Below are 20,995 nucleotides of genomic sequence, written 5' to 3'. Positions count from 1 at the left end.
ATATATATATATATATATATATATATATATATATATATATATATATATATATATATATATGACTGGTAAAAATGTTCTGTTACAACAGAATTCCATCTAATAAAAGGAGCCCATAAAAACACCAAAATATAGAGAGAAGAATATTATATTTCAGAGACTGCTGTCTCCCTCTTCAGGTAGATGAATGAGAAAAGTTTACAGAAAAGGTGGTATTTATACCAAGAGATCCATCCACAGGTAAGCCAATTTAGGTCACCCCCGCTGATAATCTTCCTTTAATCTTCTTAAACGTTGGTTGAATGAAAATCTTGTCGATCACATCTGAATCCCATGCTCCTTTTGAGATGTTCATTACCTGCCTCTCTTTTTATTAAGGCCGATTCCATTATTTGACTCTTCTACCGGCAATTGCTGCTATAAATTATACGTGACAAATTCCAGTTTATTCTATGGTTATGTTCATTTATATGGTTGATAATAACTGAGTTCTGTTGTTCATACCTAATTGACCGTTTGTGTTGTATTAACCTCTGGGGAAGTGATTTTCCTGTAAATCCCATGTAAGATTGGTCACATTCCTGGCATGGGATTTCATAAACCCCTGTGTCCTTGGGGGATGTCTTTTGTTGGACGTTAATCAGGGATTTGGCTAAGGTGTTTGGGTAAGTAAATGCAAAAGAATTAAATTTTCCGAGGGTCTGTCACCGTCTTAATCCTGTCCAGGTGAGGATTTTTTATTTTATTGTTGGGTGTAACTCTGGTCTGGTCTTTAGGGGGTTGGTAGAAAATTACATTTGCTTTGTGAATTGCTTTCTCAATTATATGGTCAGGATACTTTAAAAGACGAAAGTTGCTTACGAATTAGTTCAAATTCTTTTTCCAGGAAATCTGGGGAACAAATTCGTAAGGCTCTTCAGAATAGGTTGCTGGCTACGCCCATCTTGATAGCAATGTCGTGATAGCTAAAGTAGTGAATGTATGAAAGTGAGAAAGTTGGTTTTCTGTGTATGGTAAATTTGTATTCTGTCGTGTCTCTGATTATTAAAACATCAAGAAGAGGAATTTTGTTGTCTGTTTCCCATTCAACTTTAAATTTGATGCTGGGCACTAATGCGTTTAATTTTAAGAGGAATTCATTAAAATTGCTCCACCTATTATCCAAAAATGTTAGAATATCATCTACATATCTCATCCACAGCACGTTTTTGGGTTTTATTGCATTTATTACTGTAGTTTCAAAGTATTCCATGTACAGATTGGCTAAAACAGGACTTAAAGGACTACCCATTGTTAACTACCCCTTTACCCTTTTAGATTAGTATATTATATATTATAAATATATATAATATATATAATATATATATATATATTATGTGCTGTGTGGTGTGTGTATGTGTGTCTCTGAAACACGCATATACATACTTATACATACATGCATAAGTATGCATATGTGTGTTAGAGAGAGAGAGAGAGGAGAGAGAGAGAGAGAGAGAGAGAGATTAGAAATTCTGGCATAATTGAACCTAACTTTTGTGCCGTAACTAATCTTGGTTGTTTCATTTCCTTTATTACATTAGTACACGATGACGTCACACGGACGATTTTTTCGGCAACTCGGGATGCCTTACCCCAGTAAAAGGACCATAAGGTGGTTTAATGGCGTTCCAAGGGACCGAATTGTTTCTGCAGTACACAGCCCTTTCTTTTTTAAGGATTACATCTACATATTTCATGCCTATTAATATCCCTCCACACGTATTTCATAAATACATTTAACATTTGCTAGTTTCCGGAAGATATGGTTAGAGCACTGTGTCCTACGCCTTCGAATCTATAGTTGAAACTCGGTTCTTAAAATACACAATTCAATATATTGATATCACTGAAGGTGAACCACACTTCCACTGCGTTCGTTTATTTCATGTGAATTGTACTTCTGCTGTCTTCTCGCCTGGTCGAAGACAACTTCATTTGGGCAACAGGAGCCGAATACTTGTGTCAGAAATCAGAAATCTAGAGGCAAATATTGCCATAAAGCTTGCCCGTACTACAGAGCCTTATGATTGGCCAAAAATTTCTCTGAATCAAAATTTAAAGGGAAGAAAATATTCTCAAGATGTCTGTTTTGCGATGATTACCGACGTGTATGTACATACGTAAGAAAATTACCAAGGAAAAAAATCAGAATTGAAGGCCAACCCAATTACTGTTCATACGCTTTTACAGGGTTAGTATATTTAGTATATCAAATGGATGATGCTCATCCAACGAATTTGATATGCCATCGTACGATCTACCTAATTAGTTGAAAATCATCTCTCTCTCTCTTTCCTCTGTCCCAGCCACCAACAACCCCCTCCCCCTGGCAAAAATGAAACCTGCACAGCTGAATGGGTAACTCATAAGATAACTTCATAAGAAGTAAACTATTCAACATTTCAACAGAACCGGGTGCGTCGCTTTTTAAACTTCGCCATTAGTTTTTGACAGGAGAACTATGACCCAAACACCCGTTTCTTGACGAGAACTATTCTTGAAGTTTTTACTTGTAACATTTTCGTCATCTAATTTTCTCCTTATAATGGTTATAAAGGTTGAATTTCACAACATTCCATCAACCATTCTTGGTCCAATACCTTTTCTAGATATTTCTAAGTTCATCAAAGACTCTATGGTTATAAAGCATAACACAATATCTTTTATATATAATAAATATATATATATATATATATATATATATATATATATATATATATATATATATATATATATAATGGATGGCTTATTAGAATTTTTAACAATAGTGAACGATCGTACATTCTTGAATTGGCAATAGAAACATAATAACTCTGCGGTATCTATGCGCCAAATTTAATTTACTTTTAGACAGTTCCTTCCGAAGAAGCCTTTCTTATGGAAAAGAAAAAAATATATAATACTGAAATATCCAATACAGAAATATGTTTTCTCTAGCTACGACAGATACTTTATACACCAGTGGTGACCCTAATTTTGTTATACAGCTTCGCGACCTTATAATCTTGACTATTAACACAGAAGGAGACAGTTTGTCGTACCAGCTGCAGAAAATGAACTCGCTCGTACAAATAAAAGGGCGCGAATAGGGTTTTTCCTTCGCATCTACATTTACGAGGCACTAAACGCAGTTGGTAGTAAAGTTCAAATTATACAGACATTTGTTTGTTTATGTGTAGTAACACGCAATTTGCTACTCTTGTGTTAAACAGCATTGCGAACACAACATTATGACAATATTTTTATATATCTATACACACATACATACACACCATAAACACAGATACAATATATATATATATATATATATATATATATATATATATATATATATATTATATATATATGTAATACACACAAATATCATCTATGTATGTATGTATGTACATACACACACAAGTATGCATGCATTTAAAGAGGTAGACAGACAGAGCTACAGATACCGACATATAAATCCGTACATACACAGACCATTCTAAATGACGCCGAGATAAAAAAAAAAACTAAATTAAATAAAAAAACATAACCTCGTGTAATCGCTTACCTTCACTGGAAGAAAGCCCGTGGAAAGCTCGCAGCCAATACGACGACTGAAAACGACTGCAAACGACTCCCCCAGTCCTGAAAGCGAGTGAATTCAACGCGACCAGTAGCAGCAGCTGAAGCGTCGTCTGTCCTTCTTTACGCGCGAGGAAATTCCACGCGGTTTCTCTCCATCCCAAAAGTGGATTTGGAATTTCCTTTAAGTGTGTTCCAGAGTTTTTTATATATTTTTTTCTTTTTCTTTCGCCAAGCGAGAGAGTCTTAAGACTTGCGTTGCATCTTCGTGATTCTTTAATGAAAGTCTTCTTTTTGTTCTCTTTTTATTTGAGCTTTCTTTTCCTTTCGCCCAGCGAGAAAGCCTTTTAAGACTTGCGTAGCATCTTCGTGATTCGTTAGTGAAAGTGTGTTTTCTTTCTTGTGTTAACTGAGAGTTTGTTTTTGTCGAGTTATTTGTATGTTATTATCTATTTTACCATAACTGCACTGACATTAAATTTACGGTGGGCTAAATCCTTAAAAAAATGAAATCAACGTCAATCTAAGTGTTCATTAAAAATACCTTTAATATTCACGTGGAGGGGAGAGGGATACGTTAGTGGGAATTTATATATATATATAAAACTTACTTTATTCTGAGAACTTTCTACAACCTTACTTATTCTGAGAGCTTTTTAAAACCTTTAACTTTATTCTGAGAGCTTTGCAAAACGTCTGCTTCGTGACGTGACGGCAGCTTCGTAAACGTTTACAAGAACATTCAGGACGAAACTACCGTCGAGTAGATCAAGGTCAAACGGATGCAAAACAAGAACGTAAACAAACACAAGACGACAACCCTGCTTCTCCTGAACTCCCAAAGGTTTTCTGTTGACATTATTGTCTCGCCCGAGCGATTGCAAATGTCTCAGAAGGTCGCGTTAGACAACGTTAACGGTTTCCATAACTCCCAAAGTCAACTTATATCAGGGGGGCGAAGGGTCATAGCCACGTCCTCAACCACCCCAGGGGGAATTCATGACGTCATATCTAAACGCCTGGCAATTTATCAAGACGAGAATGATCCTAACGTCAAACTCGACAAGAACTTACTAAAACAATTTTTTTTTAAAGATAACCAACTGGAAAAGAATGTTTTTGCTGTTTTTGTTTTGGAAATGTAAACGACAGCGTCAATGACTCAAAGACACCATTGAAATCACCTCCAGATTCACAACGGGTTCCTTCTTATAAGATATTCGCGAGGAGCAGGACAACGCGGGAAGGCATCCTGGGAGTGGATCCTTCGTCCGCCTTCCCACCTTCAAAGTTCGTGCGCCACTGAGCTCGCTCTCTCTGTTGAGTTTGCGAGAAACACAGGTGGTGGTAGTGGTGTTGGTGGTGGAGGAGGAGTAAGGGGAGGAGGTGGTGGAGTAGGTGGTGGTCGAGACAGTTGCCAGGTAGCTCTTTAAATCCCAACTTTAAGAATCGGTTTCCCTTCGGAGTCCTTGGCCAACCCAATCGCCCCGTGTCATGGAAAATTGAAAACACCAAAAAACATCCGTTTGGAGATGAAAAGGGGAGGGGGATGAAGGTCCCCCCCCCTTACCCCGTCCTCTCCGGGCGACCAAAAAGAGCCATCGCGCAAGTCCTTGGAAAAGTGTCGAAGCTTCTTATCGATTTCCGCACACGATTATGATTAGTATGCAAAAAATATTTTGGGGAACAATGAAACGACTAGAAATCCCCGAAGAAAACAAAATAAAAAAAATAAATAAAAACAAAGAAGGATCGAAGGAAGCCGACGGAAGTTCGATGACAAATATCCTGCTGCTGCTCGAGAACTTGACGAGAAGTTCACTCGCGCGACAGAACTTTAGCCTGGAGTGGAAGAATTAATTGCTAATGAAGCCATTTGCTCTATAACGTACGACTCTATAACCTACGACCCAGTATGATGATGCAATCTTGGGCGGAGAAAAGCACAGCCTCCGCAAATGAACACAATTCATTTCCCAATACTCACACGTCTAAAATAATTGAATTTGTCCAAAGAGAACTCTATGACCTTTGACCTGGTTACTATCTCGAGATCTCTATGACCTAAGACCTGGGTACTATTTCATGATCTCTATACCCTGTGACCTGGTTACTCTCTCGTGATTTCTATTACCTATAACCTTGTCACTATCTCGAGATTTCTATGACCTAGTTAATATCTCGAGATTTCCATGACCTATGACTTGGTCACTATCTCGTGATTTCTATGACCTATGACCTGGTTAGTCTCTCGTGATTTCTATGACCTATGACCTGGTTAGTCTCTCGTTATTTCTATGACCTATGACCTGGTTAGTCTCTCGTTATTTCTATGACCTGGTTACTATCTCGTTATTTCTAAGACCTATTGCATATTGCATGAATTCCTAATGCCTTAAATGCAACATGTTGTTCATACATAACAAAAATCACACTTGCAAAACAGCTTTTAGAATAGAGAAAGTGTTGATGTATACATAAAGTATGAGAATGTAACATACTACCTGTTAATCTCAGAACTCAAAAACTTTTACAAAATATGTAAATGCACGCTAAATTATGTGCGTTGATAACATACGTGTTTCATTCCAACATTAAAATCTTTTAATGTGTATTTTCATCTCCACCATTACCTCGTGTTTGTTGCATTCTATTATTTAGAATAATTTTAAAATTCAATTTACGATTACATATTCCTGAAACTGTCAATTCATCACCGACAAAATTACAAAGTCAATCCTCATACCGAATAAAATGACTACAAATAACTATAACTTAATTCCGACTACTGCAATCGATTCCAATTTGCATTTACACCAAAGCTACAAATATAGATTTGAATATACACAGTACACATAAGCAACCACAACAATATTACATCAAACAAATATATTAAAAAATGTGACACCAATTACAGTTTTCAATACTTTAAAAAGCTATGACATTGCTTGACAATACAACTGAATGAGAGGAGGCAATATTTCCATATCTCTAGCACGCCCCAATATAGCTAAAATAACCTCAGTTCCGACAAATCAGAATTATAAAAAAAAGAAAAAAAAGTCAAACGATTAACAAAGAGGAATACATGACAGGTGGCGCTAATGACGTTAAAAAAAAGAAAAAAGATTGAAATGATTGACTGGACTGCACCAATGATTGCATGACAAAAGTTACGCAGTAATTAATAAAAGAAGTGATGTTCGCAGGAATACAGAGGAACATCAGGATAAAACAAATTTGCTCATTCCCTTCCCGGATATTACTAGGCAAAAACAAAAGGAGAAGAAAGCAAATAATAAATAAATAAAAATGTGTAAATAAAAAAAAAGCGCCGAACTCTCCTCGACGCAATCGAGTATTTTGTACAGCATATAATGCTGTATGGGCCACGGCCCATGAAAATTTCAGCCACATTCCGGTGGTGGCCTGTCCTGTATCATTGGCAGACGCACGGTTATGACTAACTTTAACCTTAAATAAAATAAAAACTAATGAGGTTAGATGGCTACAATTTTGTATGTTTGATGATTGGAGGGTGGATATTCAATATACCAATTTGCAAAACTCTAGCCTCAGTAGTTTTTAAGATCTGAGGGCGTAGAGAAAAAGTGCGGACGGACAGACAAATGGCCATCTCAATAGTGTTTTTTTTTTTTTACGGAAAACTAAAAAGGACGCAGAAAGAAAGGTAGACAGCGAACAGATGGTTTACGTGTTACCCTTCATAGATATTCGATGCCTGATGACGAGAGCTATAGAGAAATTACCCAGATATGCACAAAAACGTCAATAATCTTTACTGTGTGATCTATGACACGAACTGTAACACGAACAGACGCAAAAGGCAGCAATATGAGTAGCATTGATTGCTGTTCTGGTATAATCTATAATTCTACAATGCTACACAAAAATATAAGTCGTATTAAACGTCATTTGTATTTTTCCTAGCATACAAACCTATAAGCTTTCAAAAATGGAATGAGCATTATTTTTTTTAAAAGGAAATCAGACTACAATTATCCTTAATTTGTATAAAATAAATAGTCTTGCGTTACATCAGTTAATAGGCATGATTTCGAAAAGGAAAGTAGACTACAATTTTTCTTAATTTGAATAAATAATTTTGTGCTACAAGACCCTTCAGGTAATAAGTATTTTTATGACGGAAATTCGACTAGAATTTTCCTTAATATATGTATGAACACTTTTGGGTTTAAGATACAGTCAGTTAATGTGAATCTTTTAAGGAACTGCAACTAGATTTTCCATGAATACTTTAGTGTCAGTTGAAGTTAAACATCGCATATAATCTAGAACTATACTCTGTTTTTTTCCATCTGTCCATCCGCCTGTGGTGTTTGCGCATGGTAACACTGCGTCCCGGGGTTTGAATAATATCCTATTTCGAATATTAACGGTGTAATTCGCATTCAGTAAATTATTAAAACACTTTTCAGTTGCAAATGTACACCCAGATATCCTTTTATTTACCTAAAACGTACACGTAGCGTAACTATTTAAAGCCCGGGAAAGCCCGAGACGCAGTGTTACCATGCGAAAACAGAGTATAGTATAAGTACAATTAATAGAATAATCGATCCTCTACGACTGCAAACTGGCATAAATATCACGACGCTTTTGTCACCTACAAAATGTCCCTTACGTCATACATCGTACACATCTGACGTCACAATTCTGACCAATAGTAGCTGAAGTAGAGCAAAACCAGAGGATCCCATTACTTCTCCAAATAGAAGGAAGGGAAAAGGAGCATTCTGATCCCTCGGAGTACCGTCCTGATCCCTCAGAAGTACCCCTCTAGTCCCCGGAAGTAGATTCCCAACCATATACCTGAGCCCTTCTACCAGAAATGCCTGAAACAAGATGTCCTGTCCACTTTAAATCCTCACAGAGAAGGGGGGAAAGGGGGCAAAAGCCCCTTCCCTCTCCTCCTCCTCAACTTCTGCAGATCTACGTAGAGGGGGAAAGGGGGAAAAAGCCCCTCCTCCTCCTCAACTTCTGGAGATCTGCGTTAGAAGCGAGGCACAAATCCTTCCTTAAAAAACCAGGAGCACGTCAGTTTCACATGACCTGCTCTGTATGTTAATTCTGTAGATTAAAACGATACTTAAAACTCTAGTAAAAAAAATAGAAGCGGCCGCAGCGGAGGGTAATAGGGCGGTAACGCAGTTAGCGTCGAAGAGTACAAAATTCACTCAGGATTTTAACATTTTATTTTTAGCCACAACAGGAGAAAAATATCCTAAATTTTATTTTTTTCCATAACAAGAAAACAGATTTTAAAACATGTCTTTTTAGTCATAACAATAAAATAAAATAAAAACTTTTTAGCAATAACAGACATAAAACTTTTATTCTATTTCCTGAAAAATAAATGGGAAATATAATTTATCTTTGTCATAACAGAAAAAAAATTTATCCCATTTTTGTAGCATAACAGGGGGGAAAAACTTTTTTTAGCGATAGCTTTTTTTTTTTTTTTGCGATAACAGAAAAAATTGTGTACGGTTCATTTCCACCCCTTTTATAATAAGATTTAAGCAGCATCTGGGTACAGCAGGTCCCGGACAAATAGTCTGGGTCTGGTTATTTCGGAAGGGTTGGTTGTCAAAAGTTGATAAGCCTGAGTGTCTGTGTCTACAAGACCAGGACAATGTTTGCTCAAAAAACTCTGACATTACCTAGAGTAAACTGGCTCCTGTCTTGGCAAGAGAATGGAGTTTCCGGATAAAAAAAATTATATATATATTATATATATATATATATATATATATATATATATATATATATATATATATATATATATATATATATATATATACAGTATATATGTATATATATATGTATATATCATATAACATATATATATATATATATATATATATATATATATATATATATATATATATATATATATATATATAGTATATATATATATATATATAGAAATATATATATATATATATATATATATATCGATACCTAAAAATATAATATATATATATGTGTGTGTGTGGTGTGATGTGTGGTTGTGTTGTGTGTGTGATTGTGTGGTGTGTGTGTGTGTGTGTGGTGAGTATATATATGACTTGAATCCCTCTTATGCCCAAAATTTTCTTGGGTAAGCAAATCGTTCCGGAACATTATACGTAATTCTTAACAAATTAAGAGACCAATTAAGAAGTCTGGAAATCAGTCGAAGTAGATCGTTTTTCAGGGAATTTACGATTAAACATATCTCCGAAAATAAGCGATCCTAATGGACAATGCATTTTTTAAATTAATTTTTAAAGTTATCAATATGCTACATTTGAAGTAAATTTTGTATTACTAGAAAACTTATAAGTTTCGAAATGGAGAGAAGGTACAATTAGTGTGACATAAATTCCGTTTTGACAGATGCTCGCTATATAGTTGCCTCGTTTGTGTTCAATGCACCAAAACCACTGAAATGTCAGATTTAACTTGGAATCAAACCTAGGAATGTAGAATCCCTTGAGTGTCCGTCCGCTTCAACAATGTTTCCTATAATCTTGCCTCATTTGTTTCCAATGTATCTATCATTAAAATGTCATATTTGTCAAAGGCTCACACCTAAAAAGATTAACATTGTCGATGCATTTATCACTAAAATGTCATATTTGTCAAAGAATCACACCTAAAAAGATTAACACTGTTGATGCATTTATCTCTAAAATGTCATATTTGTCAAAGAATCGCACCTAAAAAGATTAACATTGTCGATGCATTTATCACTTAAAATGTTCCATATTTGTCAAAGGCTCACACCTAAAAAGATAACATTGTCGACGCATTTATCACTAAAATGTCATATTTGTCAAAGATTCACACCTAAAAAGATTTACATTGTCGATACATTTATCTCTAAAATGTCATATTTGTCAAAGAATCACACCTAAAAAGATTATATTCTCGATCCATTTAACACTAACATGTCAGATTTAGAAAAGATTCAAACCTACTACTTTTCTGTACCGCAAATAATGCTGTACGTATCGTGCCCATGAAGCTGTCAGCCACGGCCCGGTGGTGGCCTATCCTAGCTGCCACACGCACGATTATGGCTAACTTTAATCTTAAATAAAATCAAATCTACTGAGGCTAGAGGGCTGCAAATTGGTATGCGTGATGATTGGAGGGTAGATGATCGACATACCAATTTGCAGCCCTCTAGCCTCGGTGGTTTTTAAGCTCTGAGGACAGAGAGAAAAAGTGAGGACGGTCAGACAAAGCCGTCACGATAATTTTCTTTTACAGACAACTAGAAAATATTACAGCGGCCTAATTTTCACTTTCCATTTGGGAATCAACAAAAAAACATTTTAAAAAATCCTCAATTTCTACCTGGGTAAAATCGAGTCCAATGTTTAGATAAAAGGGTGAGGTTTTGCATGCGAGCGAATTGGGAGAAAAAGAAATAATAACCGGTCGAAAGAAATGGAGCAATGAGAACCTAATTACTTAAGGAATACAGAATGAAGGTCGCAGATTATCTGCTGAAAAAGTCTCTTTGTTTCTTCATTCATTCATTTTTCGGAGGAGTGAAGTGTGTCGTATTGTTAGTCTCTTCTAAGAGAACACACAACCACTGTCACACTCATCCATCCATCTTAGTAACAACGATGAAACCCTTGTGCACAAAACTTCCACAGGTTTACATTCATGACATACGCCTTTCATGGACATTTTATGCGTAACAACTGAGGATGAAGACCACAACGCAAATACAATTCATGTAATACTACTTTCTTTTAGCGTAATATAACCAAAATATCGCATTTTTCGGAAACTGAGATTGAGGGACAATGAAAAATGAATTCTCCCTTTATATTTGTATATACATATATACATGTGTTTGTATGTTTGCCTAGATATGCATATATATACACACATATTATATATATATATATGAAAGTGCATGTTCCAAGTCCCCAGTTTCACACAGCTTCTGCCGTGGATTTAAGGATATTCTCTAGCACGTGTTCCTTCGTGCTACGTTGGATATATATATGGAAATTATATATATTTATTTTATTATTGTATTTATATATATATAGATAGATAGATATATATATATATATATATCACATTAGGCTACAAATGTCCTTTAATATCTAATTCGCTCTACCTTCTGTTAACATATATGAAAACATATCAATTCCGAGGTAGAGCGAATGAGATCATTCGGAGGTAGAATGAATTAGATATTAAAGTACATTTCTAGCTTGATACTTATATACCTATATATAAATTCTTATTTGAAGTTTCAATACAGACATCGAAAATAAAAGTTTATTGTTTCCTTTTCATAGTAATTTTTCCAACTGTTACGTTCTAAAGCAGGAAATTTCAAAACAATTACTACTTACATCATTAACTTAACAAAATAAACACAAAACAATTAATAATGAATTTGTTACTGTATCTTACTACACAGCGAAATCCAGCGCCCTGTGAACTTTTCAAAAACTCATCTCATCTTTTCTCCACAACCACTGGCCCCCATCCCTCCCCAACCCTCGGCTAAATCTGCATTTTAACACCTCTAGGTCTCGTTACCTCAAAAACATGGAAATTTACTCCCTGGCGTCTATCAAAACTTTCTGCATAAATGAAAGTAGAAACATGATTTGAGTAGATCATTATACAGTGCTAGCTAAGCCTACCTCCAACGGAGAATAATACCCTCTCTTCGTTGCTACTTCATTTACCGTGTGTGTGTGTGTGTGTGTTGTGTGTGGTGTGTGGTGTGTGTGTGTGTTGGTGTGTGTGTGTAGTGTGTGTGGGTGTGGTTGTGTGTGTGTGTGTGTGTTGGTGGGTGGGTAGCTGGGTGTTTTGTTATTAGTACATCTCAAGAATGGGCGAACGCAATCCAAAGAAACTTGACAGACATAGTCACAGTGTGACCATCATGAGATGTACTCAATGCCAGTACCTCACTTCCAGTTAGTAGCAAATATTAATTGTTTCCTATTACTCTCTGTAATGACAAAGTCGAATCTACAGTCTTTTTGACTTTCCACAACAAACCACTTACTACTTCTAGAACAACATACTTCGGTTCTAGGTTCAAACTTTACCACTCCAGCATACAATGTAGATGCTGCCAACTCTGGAATCAAAGGGATTGATACTTTTCCATCTTTCTACTTCCAGAATGAAATTCTGTAGATTTCTCTATCAGCTCTTTCATCACAAAGACAGCCCTTTTCCAGCCATTCAGATTCCATCATCATCATCATCAGCTTCAATTTCCCCTCCAACAGACGCCAAGACTCTACTACTCCACTCTTGAAGGGGTCAAGTGTGAAATTGTAGGTCATCAAAGAACATCTAACTTCGACAAATCTATCGAACATACGAACGTCCTACGCAATCCACTATAATCCATCTCTATTCACGCCGTGATAGCCAGATCTCTCATCCAAATAAAAACCCCACTAATAGCCCAAAATGTCACCTGTGTCTACTACACAATCATAGAAAAAAAATGATCTAGATTCAAAGGAGTATAAATAATAGAAAGAGTAATCTCGATTCAAAGGGGAATTTCAACGCGATAAAATCCAGTGATTAAGTTTACGCAACACACCCCTGGCATATGTTTACGAATAATTTTCGTTCAAAAGGGCCAAAACGAATTTCTATTGTACTGTAAGGAAAATGAAATACGTTACGTGGAACAAAGGGAGTTATGCAACGCTGTATCATACGTTCAGGAGCTGGAGTGGAATTCTCAAAGCTTTGTGTCAATAAGGCCCTATGGTGGTACATTACAATCTTAGTGGAGCGTTTAAAGAACGTATTGTGCGACGTCGTTCTTTTTTTGGGGGGAGGGGAAGGGAGTCGAATTTCAATAAAAGGATTATATGAAATGGCCTGCGATTAAATCGGAAGAGAACAGCCGGAGAAAAGCTTTAAAATCTACAGAGTACGTACTAGAGTTCACACACTACACACACACACACACACACACACACACACATATATATATATATATATATATATATATATATATATATGTGTGTGTGTGTGTGTGTGTGTGTCTGTCTCTGTCTGTGTCTGTGTGTACTTGGGTCATGATGGCTAATTATTCGAAGAAAAAAAATACTTTATATCATTTCCTTACAAACAAAAAAACAAAACATTTTTAAACAAAACCCACAGCAAACGTTTGGTATTCAGCCGCTAACCTTTACTGTATATATACTAGGCCTCAGGACCCCCTGATAGGCCTAAATTATCCGGAAACCTACACTTCCCACAAACGTCACCATAAATCCACGACGGTACCGGCCCACGTTTACCGAGGAAGAACATTCAACTGGACCTTTACCCAGAAAATAAAAGATGTCTTTGATCAGGAATAACAAAAACATCGCTGTCTTTGTTCACGGATAGCAAAAACATCGCTGCCTTTGATCAAGGATAGCAAAAACATCGCTGTCTTTGATCAAGGATAGCAAAAACAACGCTGTCTTTGTTCACGGATAGCAAAAACATCGCTGCCTTTGATCAAGGATAACAAAAACATCGCTGTCTTTGATCAAGGATAGCAAAAACAACGCTGTCTTTGTTCACGGATAGTAAAAACATCGCTGTCTTTGATCAAGGATAGCAAAAACACTGCTGTCGATGAAAGAGTACAAAAAAAAAAGTCGCAGTCTTTGATACATGATAAAGGATCACAAAACATCGCTGTCTTTGATCACGGATAACAAAAACGTTTTGTCTTTGATAACAAAATGTATAGCTATCACTGACAAAGGATATCGAAAACATTTTTGTCTTCGATAAAAGATACAAAAAAAAACTCGCTCTTTGATACAGGATAACACAAATTATTGCTGTCTTTGGTAAAGGATAACAAAAACATTTTTGTCTTTGATAAACGATAAAAAAAATTTGCCGTTTTTGAAAAAGGATAACGAAAACATTGCCGTCTTTGAAAGAAAAAAAAAAGTCGCAGTCATTGATACATAAAAACAAAAAGTCTCGCAGTCTTTGCTTAAAGATAACAAAACCATTGCTGTCTTTAGTCAGCGATAACAAAAGCATTGGTGTCTTTAATCACAGATAACAAAAACATTTTGTCTTCGATAGAGGATAACAATATGTAAAGCTGTCTTTGATGAAGGATAAAAAAAAACATCAGTCTCAGATAAAGGATAACAAAAATAATACTGCCTTTGATGAAGGATAACAAAAACATCACTGTCTCAGATAACGGATAACAAAAACATCACTATGGCAGATAAAGGATGAAAAAATAATACTGTTTTCCATGAAAGATAACAAAAATAATAGTGTCTTTGATGAAGGAAAACAAAAACATCACTGTCCCAGATAAATGCTAAAAAAATAATAGTGTCTTTGATGAAGGATAACAAAAACATCACTGTCTCAGATAAAGGATAACAAAATCAAGATGAAAACAGTACTGTCTGGATGTTAAATTTGTATCAGATTGTGACAGCATAGACAAAGATGATTTAAATGGAATGTACTCGAGTCCGTGATATATATATATATATATATATATATATATATATATATATATATATATATATATATATATATATATAAATGTCATCAAAAAGAAAAAGTCTAAGGGAGACTCACTGAAAGGAGTAATAGTAATAACAAACTCATATAATACTAATAAATAATAAAACCAGAACGCCAGTAGTAATTAAGATGTAATTAATAGTAAACAAATATAATTAAAGAAAATGTAATCTAGAATCCAAAATGCCAAAACCATCTAAAACTGAAATATTCGAAGCAGAATGAGATAAGAATAAACTTTTTGAAGAATTCTAACCGATATGTCAAGTGTTTGCCAAGGACCCCAGATTTCATGGCGCACTGTTTCCATCCTTCTGCATTGTCTATCATTTGCAAACCAACTTCCTTCATCGTTATTTCATATAGAACAAAGTTCTATACTCTGGCATTTAAATACTTGTATGTATATATAGGTGTGTGCATAGTTTATACACTAATTTATATAGAATTAACTTGGGATAATAAATTTGGCATCTAAATATTGTTGTATGTATATAAGTGTACGTACTATATATATATATATATATATATATATATATATATATATATATATATATATATATATATATATGTATATATATTATATATATATATATATTTATTTAAATTTACACTACATACAAATATATCTATATATATATATATATATATATATACATATATATATATATAAATATATATATATATATATAATATATACTATATCTCTCTCTTGTGAGGACGTTACCGAAATACATCCCTACAATACAGCAGGACTGGCAAACACACGCTGACAAACACACAGGAGGCCCGGGCGGAAGTGCGCGAGTTCGCGCCCGTCATCCTCTGATATCCGGGAAGCATTGTCAGGGAAACATAAACCCGCGAATGGCATTACCATTCCCGACTACAGCTGCTGGACCGCGACGCTCAAATCGAGAGGATTCCCGGGAATCAGCGATTCTCCTCTGGCAGTCAATGTCGCCCGAGTAACCGACTCGATGCAAAATGATTGTGAACGTTCTGATGAAGACGTGCTTGGAGAGAGAGAGAGAGAGAGAGAGAGAGAGAGAGAGAGAGAGAGAGAATTAAAATATTGCTTTTAATAACGGACAGCACAGTAAAATACCATACCGTCAAAATGACAACCAATATCAGCAAACAGAAATATAATAATAAACTTTCAAAGGAAAAAACAAATCTATTAAAAAAAAATAATAAAACATTCTCAAAGCCAAGAAAAATCCCTAAAATTCCAACCAAAATAAATGACAAAAGGAGAGAAAACATCACAACTCTATCATAATCTATGACAAAGGACAGAGAACGTCTCCTCAACTCGAATCATAATAAATGAAAAAAGGACAAAAAAACGTCTCCTCAACTTTAAAAAAAAAAATACCAAAAGGACAGAAAACGTCTCCTCTACTTGAATAAAATAAATGACAAAGGACAGAAACGTCTCCTTAACCAGAATAAAATAAATGACAAAGGACATACAACGTCTCCTCAACTCGAATCAAAATAAATGACAAAGGACAAAAAACGTCTCAACTTGAATCAAAATAAATGACAAAGGACAGAAAACGTCTCCTCAACTCGAATAAAATAAATGACAAAGGACAGAAAACGTCTCCTCAACTCGAATAAATGACAAAAGGACAGAAAACGTCTCCTCTACTCGAATAAAAAAAATTAAAAAAGGACAGGGAACGTCTCCTCAACTCGAAAAAAATTACAAAAGGACAGAAAATGTCTCCTCTACTCGAATAAAAAAAAAATTAAAAAAGGACAGGGAACGTCTCCTTAACTCGAAAAAAATTACAAAAGGACAGAAAACGTCTCAACTCAAATACAATAAATGACAAAGGACAGAAAACGTCTCCACAACTCTTCCCAACTCGCAGATTAACGATCAGAAGCCAACGTTTGGCGTATTAGGCGCCCCCGGAGTTGTTATAAATTCATGCACGGTCGCCCTCGCAGGGACGTTTAACGCTTTCCTTCAGAAATCTCTCTCTCTCTCTCTCTCTCTCTCTCTCTGTAAGTCTTGAGTCTTCAGCCTTGGTATGACACGAGACGTGGGAGAATGAACAGCCATCAGAAGAGAGCTGTTTCTGTTTAGGAGGATTGTGGAGAGAGAGAGAGAGAGAGAGAGAGAGAGAGAGAGAGAGAGAGAGAGAGAGAGAGAGAGAGAGAATTTGCACCCAAAACTAACCAGACACGATTTAGTGAAATTCTGAAGCAGAATTCGCCAGGAAAATCATCAGGGAATAACTGCATAATCTGTATCCACGAAGAGGATAGTAATAGTTTAAGAAAAAAAAAAGGCCACCGTATAAAACTAAGAAGTCAATAAATATTAAAACGGGATTTCTACCTCACAGTGAATTCGACACCTCCCGTTTCTTATTTATTTACTTCAACCTGGTTTTATACAGTTGCTCTTTTTTTCCAAAACCATTAAAGACGAACGCGATTATTATTTTTTTTTCTTTTGCTCACGATAATAACTATTATTAGTACCTGCCACACTTCATTCTTTAACTAAAAAATTAAACATTAAAGACAAACTAGAAGAAAGTGTTTAATATTGCAGATAATCATTACAATTATTATCTTAACTAAAAAGGGGTGACCCCAATGAAAAAAAATAAAAGTACTACTACAGGCAGTACCTGCCAAGTTCATTCTTTAACTGCAAAATCAAGAACCAGTCCTTTTGGGTTTATATTCTCTACAGCATCGACAGCTTTATAAACCTACGTACGAGGTTTACGCTGAGCCATCCCACCTCAATCTCTCATGCACGATGGCCTTCCCTGGCTTTTCAAGCCTCACAGGTGATGTTTCAGATTCTCTACCGCTTTCAGTATTCAACTTTCCGAAGATTTCGAATTGAACGCCCTTTTCACCTGTCTGCCTTCTTTCATTATCTACCGGTGAGCAAATCAACTAACTTCGTTAAAATTTCTTCCCAATTCGTTTCTTACATTTCTAACCTTTTGAACCGTTGTAACAGCCAATGTATTACAGAAAAAAAATTCACGATAAAGCGTCCAATTTCTTTTTACTGACGTTCAATACCCGTGGTTCACTTTTACTACGGAATGTTCGTCCAAAAGGTTTTTAATATAATCATAACTCTTACTTCCCAGATACACAGTCACACATACATACATACATACATACCTACATACATCATACATACATACATACATACATACTAAATACATATGCATATATATTATATATATATATATATATATATATATATATATTAATAATATTATCAATGTACATATGAAAACTGACACACTGAATAGCTACGACTATATTCGGTTTTAATTTATACATAACCATATATATAGTATATGTATATATACACAAATCAACTTTATTATTTTTTTACGGTACTCACCAACATTCTGAAGTGCAGTCCAACTGTAATTCCGTAGAAGTTTTGCCTGAAATGAAAGTAGTTGGTATATAGATGATGTCACATGTGCAATTGTAATATATATATATATATATATATATATATATATATATATATATATTATATATATATATATATATATATATATATATATTACACCATAATAATGCCACATGCAAAATAAAAATTTTAAAAGATTTGATAAACAAAAGCAGTTTGCACTCCATCCTTAGAAACGCAAATATTTCCATGAATCCCATTTGGAAAAAAAATTCAAAAAGTAAACTAATTATTTATTTAAATAAAGTAATAAAGCAAACTATTAAAAAAATTAATTCATACACCACGAAAATAACACATGAAAATATTAATTCTAAAAAATAAAAAAAATAAAGAGCTTCACTCAACCCTATGACATACACCCACATGCATATTCATCATGAGGGAACTAGAAAAATAAAAAATAAAAAAATAAAAAAAGCTCTCCCTACACTCGCATTACCCAGAACAGAAATTAATTAATTATTCATGTTACTAGCATTAAGCTCGGCGTAACCCACGACCATAACTGGAATGGTCCTCCGGATTAACGAGTCTGGAACTCCCTATAAACGATCCTGGAACTCCGGATTAACGAGTCTGGAACTCCCACTTAGCCATCCTGGAACTCTGGATTACAAAATCTGGAACTCCGGATTAACGAGGCTATACCTCCGGATTAACGTTCCTGGAACTCAGGATTACCGAGTCTGGACCTCTGATCTATCGAATCTGGACCGCCAGATTTACGAGTCTGGACCCTCGAATTAACGATCCTGGAACTCCAGATTAACGATGTCTGGACCTACGGTTTAATGAGTCTGGACCTCCGATTTAACGGAGTATGGACCTCCGGATTACAGAGTCTGGAACCGCTGTAGCTGAGTTCTCCACAATTCTGTAATTTATAAACAATGAGCTATATGAATAATGTCATGGTCAAATTTCCCACTTATTACTTTACGAACCTCTATTAAAGCGTTCTACCTCGTATTACGTCGGAAAATTGCGTAATATAGGTACGCAGATTGTGTAAAAAAAATGCAATACTCTCGAAGAACCTGGAAACCTTTTTTGGGGAAAAATATACTGTTTTAATAAACATTATAGAATCTACAAACGATAAACGCAGCAATAAACTAACACTTGCTTGATACCTAAAAACGAAAAACAGCATGAAACTAACACTAAATTAATACAAATGGCGAAATCCACACGGTAAGCTAAAAATTATTATAAATAAATTACGGATCACTTAGCAGATATTTCAAATCGAAAAAAGCGTCGGAAAATTGTGTAGAATGTAAAGAAGAAAATGAAAATTGTGTAGAATGTCAAGAAACTGAAAATTGTGTAGAATGTAAAGAAAGTGAAAATTGTGTAGAATTGTAAAGAAAGTGGAAAATTATATGTAGATTGGTAAATAAAGATGGAAAATTGTGTAGAATGTAAAGACGAAAGTTGAAAATTATGTAGAATGTAAAGACTTTGTAGAATGTAAAAAAAGAAAGTGAAAATTGTGTAGAATGTAAAGAAAGTGAAAATTATGTAGAATGTAAATAAAGTGAAAATTGTGTAGAATGTAAAGACGAAAGTGAAAATTATGTAGAATGTAAAGACTTTGTAGAATGTAAAAAAAGAAAGTGAAAATTGTGTAGAATGTATAGAGTAAAATGAAATTTGTGCAGAATTTAAAGAAAGTGAAAATTGTGTATAGTTTAAAGAATTAAGTGAAAATTGTGTACTGAAAAGACGCAAGTGAAAATTGTGTAGAATGTAAAGAAAAAACTTTAAATTGTTAGAATGTAAAAAAGAAAGTGAAAATTGTGTAGAATGTAAAAAAGAAAGTTAAAATTGTATGGAATGTAAAAAAGAAAGTGAAAATTGTGTAGAATGTAAAAAATAAAGTACAATACTCACATAAATTGACTAATAATAATCACGCCTTGGCCCCTTCCACTGCTCAAAATATACTCCTCTGAAGCAATCTCAGGAAATCTATTCGAAAAGAAAAAAAAATACTAAATTGTATTTGTGCGTTGTAATAAACAATATAGATTCTAAACTGAATAAAATAAACAACAGCATGAAACTGACACTTAATACCAAAAGTGAAATCAAACACGGCAAAGCAAAAAAAAAATTCACTATTTACAAATTATGGACCACTTAACAGATATTCCAAAATCTGAAAAAAAAAGGTAGGAACAACCTCAGATACCAAATGTCAGATTCACTCACCTTCATTTTGAGTCTTGTTCTCCCATCCAGGGAGACGGGTTTGAACGACAGTGACGATCCCTCGCAAACCCCCGACATCCGAAAAGGCTG

At 34.9% G+C, this 20,995-nt stretch overlaps 1 protein-coding gene across 1 annotated transcript in view; it reads right to left on the bottom strand.

Moving 5' to 3' along the window:
- LOC135209993 (glycine receptor subunit alpha-2-like) overlaps window positions 1-20,995 on the bottom strand; it is a gene marked incomplete in the record, with an annotated part of 455,240 nt that overhangs the window by 346,900 nt on the left and 87,345 nt on the right. The window contains 1 exon segment of the mRNA XM_064242724.1: window positions 18,608-18,653.

This window comes from Macrobrachium nipponense, chromosome 39, assembly GCF_015104395.2.
Source record: "Macrobrachium nipponense isolate FS-2020 chromosome 39, ASM1510439v2, whole genome shotgun sequence".
NCBI classification, from domain to species: domain Eukaryota; kingdom Metazoa; phylum Arthropoda; class Malacostraca; order Decapoda; family Palaemonidae; genus Macrobrachium; species Macrobrachium nipponense.
Note: the sequence above shows the minus strand (reverse complement) of the source record. Positions and strands in the feature narration are given on the sequence as shown.